Source organism: Martes martes (genome assembly GCF_963455335.1).
Source record: "Martes martes genome assembly, chromosome: 1".
In the NCBI taxonomy this organism is placed as follows: Eukaryota; Metazoa; Chordata; class Mammalia; order Carnivora; family Mustelidae; genus Martes; species Martes martes.
Genome location: NC_137888.1, coordinates 180,236,685 through 180,254,177, shown reverse-complemented (window position 1 = coordinate 180,254,177; position 17,493 = coordinate 180,236,685).

The following is a 17,493-nucleotide window of genomic DNA, read 5'->3' as shown; positions in this document are numbered from 1 at the left end:
TGATGAAATTTTACCACATGTGTAGATTTGTTTAAGCACCAAGAGGTAGTTTTTTCTAATGCTGGCATGAAGAAAAAGGAAAGTAAAATGATTTGAACAATCGTTTTGTTGGATGGCATTGTTATGTTAGGGACTTACTTTGCCAAATATCCTACTCTTTCAAAATAATTCATGTTTTAATGGAATATTTCGATGGTGCAAAACTATTATTTGTAGTGCAAAACGGTTACACTTCATAGAAGACAACTCCCCTCAGAGAATATAAAATGATTCCATCAAAAAAAAATTATGTTCCCATATTTGTATGACTTAAAACTTACCTGTTAGATTTAATTTCTAAACATTTGCAGATGGAAGTGACAAGCTCTTGGTTTTTCTGTGTATTTCAAATGAATGAGCAGTTAATATCAAACTGAGGTGAATTCTGAAGGACTTACGTTGTATTAACATAGGCTACTGTTCATTGTAATTCTGTGATTTTATTTGGTAGCTCTTTTTTCTTAGAAGGATATGGAGGTAAAAACCCACGCTTACAGTATGTTCCCCAAAGCCCCAGACACCTGAGCTTAAAGAAGGGTTAAATTTTAACGAAAACATACCTTCTAGTCAATGTGCTTTAAATTATAATTTTAAAAGCCAATCATTTTCTTTTTTGACTGACATGTGGCATTTTGGAGAAATTTTTAAATCTTCAAAGTCTGTAAGAGATGAATTTGGGGGGCTTGTAGTTACCGTATTTAGAACAGAGGGGAAAAAAAGGATTCCTCATCCTGAAGGGGTTGAATTAAAATCATTTGTAATTATGCATCACAAAGAGACACAATCACAGAACATCCATTTATATGTACATCTGTGCATCTGCTTCTGACCCCAGCTTTCTGGTTTCTGTCCCTTTCTTTACAAAATCTTCAGTTCTGCGTAGATGCACACATTAGGAAATTGGGGCTAATGGTTTAGGAATGTGCTAATTAATTCTCATTATGTCCTGTGAACCGAGAGCAATAGTGAAAGGTTGTCTGCATACGCGTATATACTATGTATATTTTTCCACACTGTTTTTCTTCTGTAGGAAAGTTATGCTTTTTTTTTTCCCCTCTTTAGGTTCTCACACACAGTGACAGCTAGCAGCGTCCAGAGTGTTGACATTATGACTTAGAGATGTGATAAAGAGAAACATGAACTGCGTTTTCTGTAAGTAAATGTGGTTCCAGTATTCAGAGAACATACGTAATCAGATACCTGTTCTCCTTGAGTTTCTTAATTTAAGCATCGTGATTCCTAATTAGCAGTTAGATTGCATTTATTGTTACTTTGTCTTTGGTCATCAATGATGAAAAAACTTTTGCTAAACAAAGTTATGTCATTGTGCTGGGGACACTTGTGGATTTTTTTTTTTAAAGGTTTTAACATTTGATAATAGGTTTTCCAATAGCTTGAAGGGTAGCTTTTAACCTTTCTTTTCCAGCTGAAGTATTTCCTGAGTTCTGTCCGAGCTCTCCATGGTTAAAGAAAAGTCTTTTTGATACTTAATAGACAACGTTGCGGCTTTTTTCTTTCTTTAGACAAATGTATAGGCATTTAAACTGCTCCGTTGTACTACTGTAATTGAGACGCCTTGCAGAAATGGCAATTATAGGGTGACTTGTGTCAAAAATATTCAGAACAAATTACATTTTCCCTAATTTTTTGAAACTTGGAAAGATATCGCCTCTCCTTCCTCCTCCTCTCTCTCCCTCCCTCCTGTTGTTTCTTTTAATATTAAGCAGACTCTTTGCATTTTCCCATTTTATTCAAGTTGTCCCAGATGGGGGGGGGCAGTGGGTGTTTAGCAAAACTCCAGATGTACTGCCCAGATCAAAACAATCAGCAAAGACCAAGGTGTTCTTACTTCCTGAAATGGAAACATTATAGATGTTCAGAAGGTTCTATGCTGCTCTGGCTACCAGCTTGGCTGCTCGCTCTGAGAATATTCTTGCTCCCAAGTTAGTTCCAGTTCTGTTTATTCCGCCCTGAGCTCGGTGAACTTTCTAAAGCCATCCTCTTCAAACAACACTTTTTTTTTTTTTTTCCCTGAGCTGGAGTTTATTTTGTGCCCAGCTCTCGTTGCGTGGGTCCCATGAATAATTCTAACACAAAGAAAAAAACTCTCCTTCTGACCAGTGAGAGAAGGGGGAGGGATCCGAGAATAGAGATAAAAATTGCATGTTTAATCCAAAAAGCAAAGGGCTTGGGAGGAGGGACAAAAGGAAAGCGATTAGATCAGTAAAAAATAAAACCTTTTAGGGAAGATTTCAGTACAAAACAGGTGTCTGCTGAAGCAGGAGCAAGTTAAACCAGAACACACTCAGCATATACGGTCCACACTCTTGACACAGATTTTTCACCGCCGGGATGGTTTCATTTATGAAATAAAGACATATTTCTACAAACGAGAATTTAGAGCAAATGTTTAAGCAGTAAAAGCTATGATTTCTTGATTGATACTATGAAGTGGGGTGATGGCCCATTGAAAATATGCTGAGGTGGGTTGTATATAAATTTTTTTTGGTTTCCAAAAATGGTTAAAATGATCTTTCACCTCTGTGGAATGTTGGAAGGGGTAGAATTTCTGGTTTTGGTATCGTCCTCAAACTGCCTCACAGGGAATTTCATTTTCAAAAGTGAAAAGAGAGCAGAGGTACTCTACTCTTTGTTTTAAATGTGCCCAGTGCCTGATCGAAGATGGGGAAAAAAAAAAAAAATGAAACGAGCACCAGCACCCCAGACGCGAGTGGCCAGACTTAGGAGGCCCTCACTGAGGACAACAGCATTATGCGATTACTGAGACCTAGTTTGTGATTGCAAATGAGCAGGCACGGTGTCATGAAACCGTTCTACCCTTGTGGACCTCACTGTCGGCACATTTCTTTTTGAGGTGTGTAGAACAAGGGGACAGCTAGTTGGAAAGTGAAATGTTCGGGCACCTGAGCGGCTCAGTTGGTGAAGCGTCTGCCTTTGGCTCAGGTCATGATCCCAGAGTCCTGGGATCAAGTCCTGCGTCTGGCTCCTGGCTCAGCGGGGAGTCTGCTTCTCCCTCTCCCTCTGCTTCCACTCGTTCTCTCTCTCTCTCATGCTCACTCTCCCTCTCTCTCTCAAATAAATAAATCAAATCTTGAAGAAAAAGAGAAGTGAAATGTTCAAGTCACGAAGAGTAGGGAAATAGATTGTTGTATTTCATTTGTTTATGGAGTGCCCGTTATTGGCCTGTTCCGTCTAGCCGGAGGGATACTGATCAAGACAAACAGAGCTCCTGCCCTCATGGAGCTTATCATCTGTCAGAGAAACCAGCCAGGGAACCCGAAATAAGAGAGCGTGAAGAACAGGGAGCTCCCAGAAGCTTGGGGTTCTTGCTTTCGCCTCCTTACCTCCCTGCTCTCCTTCCTTTTCTCTCCTCTTGGTTCTTTGCTTTCCCTCTTGAGATTTCTTTTCCAAACAGAATTCAGCCAAGCTCCTTTTTAAAAAGAAGGAGGCAGCAGATTGCAGTGGTTACAGCCATAGGCTGGGGAGGATGACCCAGATTGGAATCCTGGCTGTGCTGTTAACCACTGAAGAATCTTGGCCGAGAAAAATTAACCTCAGTTTCTTATTTTATTAAAAAAAAAAAAAAGGTTTAAAAATACTTACTTCGCAGGAATGTTCTGATGATTAGACGCCATACTGTAAGTTTAATCGCTGGCTCAGTTCCTGACCCAGAGTGAGTGTGCTAAAATTATTAGCTGCTGGCCTATTATGATTATTAATTATTGTTACTATTCTTTTATGTTCTTTATGTTCTAGGAGCAATGTCTGTATTATAAAAGAGCGAAGAAATAGTGAATGATATGTTAATCAATTAAAAAATCTTCTCTGAAAAACAACCGACCAGCTTTGGTATTATATAACTCCTTATCTTTTGTAATTTTTTTTATCTACTCACAAAAGCAGGGTTTTGGAATGTTAAAATTGAAAACCATTTTCAATAAACTAGGTTTTTAGATAAGCCTCCCAAATCTCTGCCACATTAGATACAATTGCTGTCCTTTCCTCCAAACATTTTGAGGAGTGAGATTGAACCAAATTTCAGTTAGCCCTTTTGACAGAGAAATTTGTTAGTATTTACTCTGATTCAAGAGTGACTGGGACACAGCGCATTCCTCATTGTGTCCATACAGAGGAAGGTGATAAGATTTTTCTGGAGTCTTGTGAAATCAGCCTTACTGTGGTTACAGTAGGTTACGGTAGGTTACAGAGTTGTCATGTGACTATGTATTTATGGGATTTGATAGCGATTCAGACAAACTTTAAAATTTAAATTGCTATAAATTTTTCCTTAATCAGAGTATCTTCTGGCCAGTCTTCATCCGCACTTTTCTGTTTCAGAAAGGCTCAAACAGCCGTCCCTACATTTTATCTTCCGCAGAGCAAAGGTGTACACACGTAAGGGTGACATAGTCATATATAGAATTTAGATCTCTTTCTCTCTGTTTATATATTCTATGGATGCTCTTGTTGCTTCCCCCCACCGCCAGGCTAAGCTTTAAGCATCCCCCCAAATCTCTCTTCTATAAATGGTCCATTTAATCTCCTGTTTTCTATTCTGCTTGAATGGGTCAGTGTGCCTGAAATATCTTTCCCTGCCGGATTGAAACATTACTTATCATGTAGGATCTGATGCCTATGTCATCACTGGTGGGATTTCTTTCCCAATCCCCCTGGGCAGATAAACTGGTCTCTTCTTTGGAGCCCGTAGCTCTTTGTTCTTTGCTCTGGTACAGGAGAGCTGCAGAAGTGAGCGTCTTCCCCCCCCCCCCCCCAAACACCACGATCTCCTAGATGGTGGGGTCTCTGTCTGATTCACCTTTCCAGAAAACCTGATTCCTGTCTTCAAGGAGTTCCCAGTCTGGGCAGGGAGACAGACATACAAACACGCAATTATACTGCAATTTGGAAAGTGACATAAAACAATTGTCTAAATTAGTGCACACAGATGAGCACTAATTTACCAAAGAACCCTGCTCTTCTCACGTAGGAAAAGAGCAGTCGGCATGTAGGTGTAGCGTGTTTCTTAAAATAGCAGTGTTTTCCCAGTGTTCGTATCAATATTTATATTGTTGCTTGTGCTCTGTAAAAAAACAAAAACTTTCAGATGACATTGTATATCCAATGTTAGTGAGAAGAACTAGGGGATCTGTTGAAACTGTGACGTCCAGAAGGAGCGATACACACTCCTCCAAACCAAATAAAGTCTCACTGAACCTTTGCTGTAAGCTAAGACTTTAAGTGCCATTTATTTGTTGAGATTTGCCCCTCGAAATTGCTCAGTTTGGCACAAGAACTTTAAAAGTATTTATAGTTTAATTGGTATGTGGTTTATTTTTAATTATATTAAAATGACCTGCTTATATTAAAATGACATGCTTCCCCAAACCTCACATTGCCTTAAAAACATTGTTGCAGCGGGGAAAGGTTTCAAAATGTTATTCTAAGGAGAAAGGGAAAGGATTTCAGACGAACACACAGTCCATATATCAGTATTTTTGTTTGTACGGAGCTCCCAGGACATAGTTATCAAATCGTTTTCTATATTTTATATGGCCAGTGTTTGGGGCTTTGGGGAAAATTTTTTTTTGAAATTATAGTTATTTTTTTGGTACCTGACCCCCCCTTTTTTTTTAAAGTACTCTGAGTCAAATTATAGCAGGCTCATAACACCATAACCTTTACCCATATATAGCCAGGCAAAGCTTTCTGCTGTTAAGTAGAACTTAGGAATACTTTAGAGAGGGAAAGCATTGCTATTTTTGAGCAAACTCAGAGAGTTTGGAAGCATTATTTTGAAATGTGCTTCCTTAAAGTCAGAAAGAACTTAATTAAGTTCCCAGGGTTAATTGTTTCTGAAGTGTTAACATGTCATTTGTCTATTCAAACTCCAAAGCAAATCTAATACGGGATTTAATAACCTGTTTATGTGAATAGAAATTTGGGGTGGGGGTGGCGTGGGAGAAGAGGGGAAAGCTAATAGGGCTTTTACCTAGTTAGTGGGTTTCAGGAAGAATTCTTTCTGTCTTCATTTGAAACAAAAGGCAAATCCTATGTTCAAAACTCCTTCTATTTGGGAGTATAAATTGGGATGACAAGGAAGTTGCGGAACAAAACAGTATTTTTATACTTTGTTCATTTCATATTTATCACTAGCTTGTTTGCTAATTTTCATTTGCAAGAGGCAATTCTTCCAGCTAACTGGGTGCCTCAATGGGCCACTGATTTCTTTGAAGTGACAGTCTGTAAATATGCATAAAAAAGGGATGCAATTAGCGTGTGTGTGGTTCAGTGCAGCCTGATTCCATTGGCAAGTTTACCCACAGTGTTGATAAGCTACATTATCTAGAAAATTGGCCGCTGAAAAACAGCACCTTTGATTGCCAGCAAAGGTTCCAGATAACAGGGTGCTGAAGAGAAATATAATTGAGGTTGAATATATTAACCAAGGTGTCACATGCTCCTCAGAAGCTCTAATTTATCAGCATGTTGGAATTTTTATTAACATTTGGAATGCATTTCTACCACACTAATGAAGTGGAATTGGCAGTTCAGGTTTTGGTTATTGTCATTTCTGAGAAGTTAAATGTAATTTCTCGTTAGACACAGTTATGTAAATATATTTGTTCAGGGGCTAAAAAAATTATACATTTTGCAACATATAAATATGTTGTTAAGAGGCGGTGTGACAAATCAGGGATGGCTGAAGTCTGAAAACCAGCCACATATTTATGCTGCGTTTTGTACCTTACAGCTTTTCTTTGGGGGGTGGGGGGAGTTGAGAGAAATGAAGGGAGCTTAATTTTATTAACTCTGCGACGGCTCACTGCTGTGAAAAACAGTTAAAATTAGCCACTGTTTTAGTAGGCTAGCTGTCTAAAAGGATTTTATGATTAAAATATTTTTTTAATGAAAACTTACTTAAATGATAAGGTTGAAGCATTTCTGGAGGATGTCAGCTTTTCTTTTCTCTATCCTGTTTGGAAGACCCAAGACTTCTATTCATTTTCTAATTTTGATAAACAGGTTTGACAAACGTATGTGAGCAATAACCTTAATTTCTCTCCATTAGAAATAAACTTAGGTGTGCAAACCTGGAATTATTTCAGGTTACATGAGTTTGTGATAAAACCAGGTCTTTTTGAAAGCAAGGGTGTGAAAATAACAAACTTTGGGATAATAAAAGAGGAAGAGTCAGAAATACCAGGGGAAACACACAAGCAGCTTCATTAGTGTGTTTCTTAAGTTACGTGGGCGGATTCGTGGGGCTTTCGTTATTGTAAGTCTTACTTACATATGTGTAATGTACACTTGTATGTATCATATATCAAAGCAAAAAACAGTTTTTTTTTTTTTAAAGAAAATAGCTCCGTTTCTATTGACTCGTGAATTTTGTTCTTCAGGGGAAATGATTATGAGTTGGAACCCAGTGGTGTGCTTTGTGTAACAGGCTTTAGTATTACTTAATTGTACACATCTCCGACCTCAGGGAGTGAAGCCAGCAGTTTTCTTCCATTAGTAATAGATGTGGTAGTCACAAAGCAATGGTTAGGATGACTGACCCATGTGAGACATTTTTCCAGCTTTCCCTTTGCATTCACCCCTTTGCAACTGCCAGCCTTCTACTGTCCTACAGTGCTCCTGACTTTATTCCTTCTTCTCCTACTTGCTGCCACCCCTCTTGGTATCCCTTAACTCAGGTTTTTATCCCTGCTGAAATTCTTCCCATGCATTCTTATACTGTCATCCTATAAACTTCTGATCCCTATCATCAATCCCATTACAGGGGCTTGCGGTGGGGGAAGGGCAGGTTGGGGTTTCCTTTAAGCACAGGAACTTCTGCTTGGAATCGAATTTGTCAGGGGGAAGTCCCATGTCTGTTGGACAGGTACTCCTAAGCGCTCGTCAAATTAGATGATCCTTAGGATGCCTGTTACGGTGGATTTGGTCAACTCTCACTTATCATGTGTTTTGTTCTTCTTCTAGTGTCCTGGGTTGGGCAGCTAAAATCCACAATTCCCAGACTCCCTTGCAGCTAGGGTTCTGGAGGAAAATTAGGTTCACACAGGTGCATGCAGGTGCTGTTTGGAAGGTCAAAGCAAGGCAGGGGTATCTTCCTGGAGCTTCAGCTGCTGCTGCTGGTAGGAACGGGCCTGGAGGTGTTCGGTCTGTTTGCAGCAGTGTTTTTGTGCCGTTCGCTGACTTCTGGAAGGTTGAGTGGCAGTGCCAGCTGCCTGGATCCTGGCTCATGCCTGTGCCTCTGTATCTTTGAACTTGGCTGTTCTGTGGGCTGCCTCAAGAGTGAGTCTTTAGGTTGTTCAATGTAGGAGCTTCCTTGGCAGGCTCGTTGTCTTGCCAGCTTTTTTAGTCCTTCCAGCATTTTTGCAATCTCTTAATTCCATGCGTTAGGTTTCTTGAGGCTCAAGGGTTCAGTTTTGACCAGTTGAATCTAGATCAGTACATCTGTAAGTCTGGGTCAGGTGCCTCAATAAGAGAGCCAGGCATAGGGTGAGGCAGTCAAGGTACCAGGGGCCACCAAATTGCTTTCAGGGCCACAGAAGTGTCCCCTTAAATTTTGTGTCCTCGATATCTCTCCTGCCTCACCCTAGTGCTGGCTATGCACGATAATTAAATAGCAGATGTTGCTTATTATAAAAATAACTAAATAACGTCTATAGCAGGTGTTAGGAAAATATAACCCATGGGTTCAGTCTGACCAACCGCCTGTTTTTTTGTTTGTTTTGTTTTCTTGGGGGTTTTTGATTTTTCTTTTCTTTTCTTTTTTTTTTTTTTTTGGTCAATAAAGTTTTATTGCAACCATCTGTGGAGACTTTCACACAATAGGAGCAGAACTGTGTAGTGGCAACAGGCTGCAAAGCAGAACACGTTTACTATCTGGCCCTTTGCAGGAAAGTTTTGCAGGTTTATGCTCTGTGGCCCTGCAGCTATGCTTTGACATGTGGAGTCAGACTGCTTGAGATCAGCTTCTGCTTCCCCACTGAGTCTCAAGACGCTGCTCAAGCTTCATGCTTCATGCGGACTGGGGTCCGCCGACGCTGATCCGGTGCGTCCCTGGCTAACTTCCCATTCACAGATCACATTGGTAGCTTGAAATCAGCCTTGGTTAGGCATACTTACAGGAAAATGGGCAACTGCTACATATCAGAGCTTTCTCAGAGACCCAGCAATTAAAGATATGTTGCCTCTGGACGTACTAGATTCTTCTTCAAAATGAGGTGACAGGTGCACTTAGTGGCCCTTCTGTATCCCTGTAACCAGCCCTGCACATAGCCCGTCGGCGCTGCAAAGGACAGCTCATACGTGTGTCCTCCTCATGGGCAGTCAGTGGCTTGTTGCTACAGGGAGTAGACAAGCCCAGCTCCTGGGCTGCAGAACACGACTCAGATCATGACTAGAGTCCACCCAGGGCCCCGGTCTCCACCGGCTCTTTTGGCTTTACTGGCCTACTTTGCTCCTTCTGCTGAAGGATAGTTTTAAAGAGCTTGACCCAGGACCTGGATGAGCAGAGTGAGACGTCTGGAGCACAAAATCTAAGGACACATTCCCCATCAAAGGTTAAGCAAGTTGCACAACCCCAGGAATGAAAGCCCCCTCATAATTTTGTGGCTTATCAGATGCCTCCTTCTCTTTCCCCTGTCTGGGCTCTGCTGGCCCCGGTATGCCACACACGCCTGGATTCCTGCTTTAGGCTCTACTTGTCAGAAACCCAACCTAAAACAAATGGGGGTAATAATGAATCATTTGTTACCTATTGATTATCATAAGAACAGAGTGAGGTAAGGTATGGGAAGTGTTTAGAACGGTGACAGAAACAATAATGGGCAGGTGGACAGACACATGGATGGAAGGACAGATTGGACCTGTAGCTCTTGTACTTTTGTGCATACTATTCTCTCCACCTGAAATGCAGCCTCCGCTTCTCTTTACTTATCCAAAGGGCACTTCCCCTCAAGACCAATTTTTTTTTTTTTAAAGATTTTATTTATTTGACAGAGACACAGCGAGAGAGGGAACACAGAGGGGGAGGGAGAAGCAGGCTTCCTCAAGCAGGGAGCCTGATGGGGGGCTCCATCCCAGGACCCTGGGATCATGACCTGAGCCAAAGGCAGACGCTTAACGACTGAGCCACTCAGGTGCCCCAAAACCAACCTTGACTATAAAGCGCTCACTATCGGCAGCATTCTGAATCATGTACCTTTACTCCAAATTCCGTAGTTCTGTGCTTCCAACCGCACTGCAGTGTTTTGCCAGATGAACTGTTTTCCCTCTTCTCGTGTGTCCGTGCCCTGTGACTTGTTATCGATATGGTAACTTTCTCGAATCTACTGACCCATATGGTCAAACCACTTTAATGATAATGCAACAATTATCCTGAACAGCAGTTCTTAAAGAAAATGCGCTGATGGCTTTGGAATGTGGTTCTTGTGTTTCCTACCAAGAGCACGTAGCTCATGAGGGGGACATTTGAATACAGTCGCCTTGTACTGCCTTCAGTATTTGTTTCTTAGACTTTCAACAGGTTTTAGCGGCTGTACTGGTAGATTCCCTCCCCCTGATATTTTAGCTGGCTTGTAAGAACTGTTGTGGTCTATCCCAGGATCCTGTTTACTTTATTCATGGGTCTCATCACTACTTGGGCTTTTCTAATTGATTTGTTTAGTGGAAGCCATTGTCCCTGACAAGGCAGTAAGTTCCATCGAGGCAGGCTCTTGGCTCTTCCTGCCTGTTGTCTCTAGACAGCCTGTCACCGGACAGGCACACAGAGGATATATGTTTACTGTGACTGACACAACGAATGAAATGTGTTGACTCTGGAGCTATAGAACTGTAGTGTAGGCTGAAGAAAGATTTTTAAGGTGAGTAAATGAAGGAAGTCACTTAAAGAAATTCACGAGCATTCGTCCCATGAGGCCAGGAGCTTCTCTCGTTTGAGCTGGAAAAATCCTGTACTTTTCCACACAGTGCAAATGTGTATTCATGTGTCTTTTCCTTGAAATTAGAACTTATGTGAAAAAATATAGAGACGATGAGAGATCTGAAATTGCAAATGCGCACCACAAATTATTTACTTCAGGTACCTTCAAATTGTGAGAAGAATGAATTTAAGGTAAGGATTATAGCTGAGATGATGAGGGGGGACACTCAGGTGGCTTTATGGGTTGAGTCAAAGGGACATGAGTTCACCTCATTGTTCTGCTGTGAGGTTATAATGCTGGAAGTGTCTGCTTTCCCTGCAATCTCAGCAGAGGTGCGGGTAGCTGGTATTTGAAAGTGTCATCTGTGGTAATGTCGGCTATGTTTTCAAACTGGGTTCCTTGGAACCCTAGCTGGGTCCTAAAAGCCGTGTCGTGGTGTGGTGTGGAGGGCCAGAGTGGACAAGGCAGGTGGGTATTAGGAGACCCACCCTGATTTAAATGAGAACAATGTAATGGACACTTGTTTAAAATTTAATTTAAAACTGTTTAAAACACATAAAAATGCTTAAAATTTAATTTTTAAAAGTGTACTGAGAATTAAATTAGAATTCTAAACTCTGAAATCGGAACATGTTGACACTTGTATTCTTTCCAGAGGATTGAGGTAATTTAACTTTCTGGGCAGACAACCTCAGTCTATTAGGTTATGGGTTTGGTATTCACAAAACAGTATCAAAATAAATATCCATCACTAAAACATACACAAACATTCAAATTCCCTTATGCCTAATAGAGAAGTGGCATTTAGTAAATACTTGGTGTCAATTTATTTCAATAGTAGAAAAAAAACATGTGACTTAACTTTTGACTTCATGGCCTTTTTGCTTCCGTTGCTAAGAAGATCATGTTATAGCCAGTATGCTCCTCTCCAGGACCCACCCACCTTTGTAGCCATGACCCCTAATGACTTCATTCCTGATCCCAAAGTCCATTCATTCATCAAACACATATTTTTTTTTTAAGATTTTATTTATTTATTTGACAGAGAGAGACACAGCGAGAGAGGAAACACAGACAGGGAGAGTGGGAGAGGTAGAAGCAGGCTCCCCGCCGAGCAGAGGCCCGATGCGGGACTCGATCCCAGGACCCTGGGATCACGACCCCAGCCAAACGCAGACGCTTAACTGACTGAGCCACACAGGTGTCCCATGCATCAAGCATTTATTGCACTTCTATTACAGCCCAACCATGGGATCTAAGACTGATAGATTAATAAAGAGGTACCTGCTTCTTGCTCTTGTGAAGCTAACATTCTCCTGGAAGAAATGGAGTCTAAACAAATAATTACATAACAAACATTTCAATATAGTTGTGATTAGTAATGGTTTAAAAAAAAGGTCCAGTGTCTTTAAGACTCTTTATCTGGCGAGGGGTAAGGAGCATCTGTGCAAAAATGATACTTACTGGTGTTTAAATAAAATACCTTATTTTATACATATTACATATGTGCATATGCCCAAGACCAGCAAGTTGCCAGGTAAGGTGCTTTTTTGGGGGTGGGGAGGAGGAATCCTTGCTGGTTACTGCTCTGTCTTCTTAAGAAAACAGGCCCTTGGAGTACCTGGGTGGCTCAGTGGGTTAAAGCCTCTGCCTTCAGCTCAGGTCATGATCCAAGAGTCCTGGAATTGAGCCCCCCATCGGGCTCTCTGCTCAGCAGGGAGCCTGCTTCCTCCTCTCTTTCTGCCTGCCTCTCTGCCTACTTGTGATCTCTGTCTGTCAAATAAATGAATAAAATCTTAAAAAAAAAAAGAAAACAGGCCCTTGAACCACCTTGTTTTCTGCCTTTTCATGCCTTCACACACACTAAGTGCTTACAGCAAACTGTGGAGTCAGTGGGAAAAACACAGAGCAAGGCAAACCTGTGTTTGATCCCTGCTCTGCTGCTTCCTGAGCTGTGCATTCTTGGGCAGTTTTCTTATTTTCTCTGGACCTTATCTGTGGGGAGGATCAGCCATCCCCCTCTTAAGGGCAGACTTTGCCCTAGCATCTCTTGGTGCTGACTTTGCTGTATATCATTTCCAGTCCCTAACATCCCTATGAGGTAGGCGCTGTGGCTGCCTCCATTTCTCATATGTGGAAACTGAGGAAAGGAGGTTTGCTCTCTTGCTCAAGATCACATTGGCTTCCAAGTGCTGGAGCTAAGATTCAAATCTAGACAGTGACACGTCTGTGTATTTGGGTACTAACTCTTGACGTGTAAAGCAGCTGGCCAAGGGAGCACTCAAAGGGAGATGAAATAATAATTTTAAAGAAAGATTTATTTTTTCATTTTAGAGAGACAGAGAGAGAGAGAATGAGAGGGAGGAGGGGCAGAAGGGGAGAAAGAGAGAGAGAATCCTCAAGCAGACTCCCTGTAGAGCACAGAGCCTGGCCCTGGGCTCGATCCCGGGACCCTGATGTCGTGACCTGAGCCAAAACCAAGAACTGGCCGCTGAATGAAATGAGCCATGCAGGTGACCCAGGGAGCTGAAATAATCATCTCTCTCCCCTTGACTCTTGGCAAGTCTAGGGCCCTGAAGGCTTTCGTTGATCTATGGAATTACTCAGAGGCACGTGACTTATAGGAAGAAGAATTCTCTTTTACCAAAGAGCTCAGGATTCCAAGCATTTGCCAGAACTGGTTGTCTTGAAAGGCTTTCATTGTTTGCCATTTGGTTTTCATTCCGAAGCCACATGTGACCGTAACTCATACTACTTGTGGAGGGATACCATTACTCCAAAGCTTCAAGTCTACAGGTCCACTCCCTGTCTTTACAGCAAGTGCTGGGGTCATTTCTCTTCTTGTTTAAGCTGAGAACTCTAAAAAGTCATTCTTGTCCGCAGATTTTATGTTGCCTGCAGCCGCGGCTTCTCTCCACGGAGGGAAGCGCTGGAGTTCCCCGGACCCACCTCATTCCGCCAAATCTAGCCACGCCCCACCTCCAAAGACAGCAGCAGGACCTTCGATGATGAGCTGTCCTCCCACAATTGCTGGGTTTCCTTGGCTGCTTTTTGGTGCTGTGGGCACCATGGAAGACAGGTGCTTGGATGCAGTGCAGACTAGGATTGTTCTTGCTCTCCTTCCCCCAAACCTAACCTGGCTAAATTCTGCAAACCCCTCTGATGTTGGTTCTGCGTGTCATTTGGAATATAACCTCTCTTCCCTGAATAAATCAGTCCTATTAGGAATGATCATCTTATCTTTACTTAAACTTCTTGTGTTAATCACCCGGCATCTACTACTTACCTATCCATCCATCCATCCATCCATCCATCCATCCATCCATCCTTTTGTATAATTAATTTTGATATCGTTCCAGTGAAATTGTAAGCTACACCCCAAGTAGGAGCTCTATTGATTGAGTGAATGAATGAATGAATGAATGGAGGTGAAATGCACTCCTATAGGTATCTTTTCTACTGTTCAGCCATTTCAATAATCCAGGCATAACTGGAATCCCACCCACAGAGCTTCATTTTTCCTAGGCGATACACCAGCACATGCTCTTGAAGTGTATTTCTGTTCCCACCACACCTTTCCACCTTGATACGTCGCCATTGGCTTGTTTGTTATATGCCTCCTTCTCACTTTTTGTGGGGCTCCTCAGTATGGGATCAATAAACAAGTTTCAATGCAGCTTTCAGGAATTCACCCCAACCATTTTGCCTAGACATGATTCATTAGGGGTTACCTCTTGCCTGCTGCAGCCTTTTCTAGAATCATGTAAGGGTAAAGTGTAGAACAAGAATGGATTTGAAACAGAAACCACAATTGCAATTGACACTAATTAACAGAGCTGAGAAAATCTTTCATTAGCAGCGTTTAAATCATGTAGCCAGGTTCTACTTAGAATGGAATTAAAAAAAAAAGTGCCCTGTGAACCATTTAATGAAACTTGAAGAGATTATTTTCTTTCCTTCTTTCTCAGAGAATATATTTGGATCAGAGAAGTTAGATTTGTTCAGAAGTAGGGTAACAGAAGAGAGGTACGAGGCGCACTGCTTGCATGTCTGTCCCCATGTCCCTGGTCTCCATGTCCCCTGTGCTGTGCTGCTTAACTAGGCAGCTCCCTGCCTGCATGACAGAACTTCCCTTGTTACTTCTGCATTTTGCAATTCTATATCCCCAACTGTGAGACTTGCCGCTTATCACTTACGAACAACAGCAACAACTGTAAAATGAGCTAACATCTACTGGGCACTTACTGAGTTCTAAATGCATCACATGAGTTGTTTTATTAAATCTACACACACTTCTACGATGTAAGAACAATTATTATCTCCGATTTACAGATGGGGATGGAACCATAGCAGGGTTAACCAAGTGATGACATTGATAAATTAATGAATCTGTAGCAATGGGTTACAAATTAATCCCTTCTGGACAAAATACATATATCATCATAGCGTGTGCTTGAGAATAGAATGTCGTACCTCAAGAATGAGTTGGGAGTAGGGGGAGTGATGTCTGGGAAGGAGTCAGTGAGGGAAGAAGGTTAGTTACAGTTGCCAATGAAAGAGATCAAGAGCTCATATTTGGAGGGCATGGCTTCAGATGCCTCTTGAATCAAACCTTGGAGTAGGTACCCTTTCCAACTACGAGATCAAGTGTCAGATGGTAAACGGACTGAGGTACTCACGCGCCCTTCCTTTCCCAAATTCTCTAAGTAAGTTCCACATTGCTTCCTAATTTTGAAGAGTAAAGTGCTCATTGTTAAAATTTTAACAAGCATAACAGGGTCATTGTTAAGGGACCCAATCTAAGCCCAAGGAATGATGTTGTCTCAGCTCCCTTCAAAGTCATAACACAGTTACTGTTAACTTCTCAATCTAGTTCCCCCAAATAAGAGAAGGACTAATATGACTAGCATAGCAATGGGACAAGTTCTCTTACACTGAATTGAGATAGTCTTTTAAAGAAGTCATAAACTGGTCACCTCGTGAAACCACAGACATGGTCTACAGCTCCAGGCCTTCCGTTTAAGGGATAAAACAACATTCTGAGCTCTAAGTTGTTTATGAATGTCTAAGAATTGACTCAAGGTTTCTTAAAAGCATCACTTTTCAAGTAAGCATTTATCATGGCAGTTGTCTTATTTCCAAAAAACCTTCCAAGAGATTGTTATGGGATGTAGTAGGTCAGTTCAACAAGAGGTCAGTTTGTTATCACTAAGAAGAACATCGAGGGAAGCAAACTTTCATACTGACAAAGAAAATCTCCTCGTGAAACTATCTCTGGGGCCACGGCTTTCCTTCTTTTTCTCACATCTCCATATGTTGTGGTTATACTTGACGGTTCTATTCTGTGGACTCATGGCTGTCCTCTGGGGGTGCACCAATCCCTTTATCTTATGCTTCCAGTGTGAAAATTCTTTTCCCTTATTTAACCCAAGACAAATGTGAGTGTTTTCAAAAGGATCTGTTACCCAGAAACTGAAGTGAAAGAAAATCATACAAAGTCAGGGAACAGAGCTTGTCCTGCCCAGAATCTTATCCTAGCATAGTTGAGGTCTTGCTACCTATTGACTTGGTTGATCAAGCTTCCTGGGTATCCTGCCCTGGTTTCTTTTGCCACATTCAGCTCTGTCTGGGTTGGATGCTAGAAAAAGCAGCTCAGACTTCCAGCCTGAAGTTGGCTTTGGTTGGAAGTTTTCTTAGGCCTGATGAGATTTTTCTGTCCTTTCTTGAAACAGCTTCTTATAATTCTATAAATTTAGGCTCCCAAGTCCTGGACTATGTTGTTCTTGAGTTCTTTCAAACGTCCTTGTTTGAGAAGCCCTTCCATATAATTGGTTCTTGTGATGATTATAATTAGTTCTGATGGCAGAGTTCACGTTGGTTGAGCACCTCCTGCATGCAAAGCAATGTCCTCCGTGTTTTACACATTCAGGGCCTCATTCATTTCATCCCCATGACAATCCCACAGGTCTTTATTAGTCCCATTTATATAAGGAGGAAAATTGAGGCTTAGCAAAGTTCAAGTAACTTGCCCAAGGTTACAGAGCTCATGGTTGAGCTTGAATTCAAGGTCATAGCTGTGTGAGAAGTCCATACACCATACTTCCACTCTCTCTGAGCCCAAGAGATTCCATTTCTGGGCCTTAGGCCATCCTTAATTGACCTTAAGCCTTTCTTTTGGAAGACAGAGAGTTTCCTACACTGAAATTTTCTTGCCTAGATCTCTGCCATATTCTGTTTCTTAGAAATGTTCCTAGTGGCCACTGGTAGATAGTCCCTTACTTTGGCCAAGTTGGTCAAGTGCTATTTCTCAGCCGCTGACCTTGGCTTGCTAACTTTGGACCATAAGTTGTTGTCCAGGGTGACCAATTCCCAGCCAAGAATCATATCTGCAGATAAACATTAGTTTATTTAATTTGATGGGAAATGATCTTAGAAAATTTCCCAGTAGATGCCAAGTATATGTTATAGGAGAAGCAGCCAGTGCAATACAATTTGGAAG